General features: G+C 48.5%; 1 protein-coding gene across 2 annotated transcripts in view; it reads left to right on the forward strand.

Moving 5' to 3' along the window:
• Positions 1-231: 231 nt before the first annotated feature.
• The window catches only part of gpr185b (G protein-coupled receptor 185 b), a 3,989-nt gene continuing 3,983 nt past the window's right edge, over positions 232-237 (forward strand). For both annotated transcript variants that reach the window (XM_069158976.1, XM_069158977.1), the window contains exon 1: positions 232-237. This exon is cut by the window's right edge and continues 240 nt beyond it. The gene's annotated coding sequence lies outside the window, so the exon portion shown is untranslated.

Consider the following 237-nt stretch of genomic DNA (forward strand, 5'->3'; position numbering starts at 1 on the left):
ATAATGATGATAGCTTTAGACTAATATTGATAAACTAGGCTTAACGGTAAACTCAAACTATTTCAAACACACGTAAAGTTCCCTGACTGAGGGTGACTGTTTTAATCCGTTCTCCCTCTCTCCGTGATTCACACACCGGCTCGTGATGACGGTGACTGGAGGAGCGGAGACTTCTGACGTCAGACGAGGAGAATGACAAGCGCGTCCAATGAGGGGCCGAGGATGTGCAGCGCGAGG

The sequence above is a fragment of the Embiotoca jacksoni genome, unplaced genomic scaffold, assembly GCF_022577435.1.
Source record: "Embiotoca jacksoni isolate LCO1_2020_lvr unplaced genomic scaffold, fEmbJac1.0.p SCAF_24, whole genome shotgun sequence".
Lineage (NCBI taxonomy): Eukaryota > Metazoa > Chordata > Actinopteri > Embiotocidae > Embiotoca > Embiotoca jacksoni.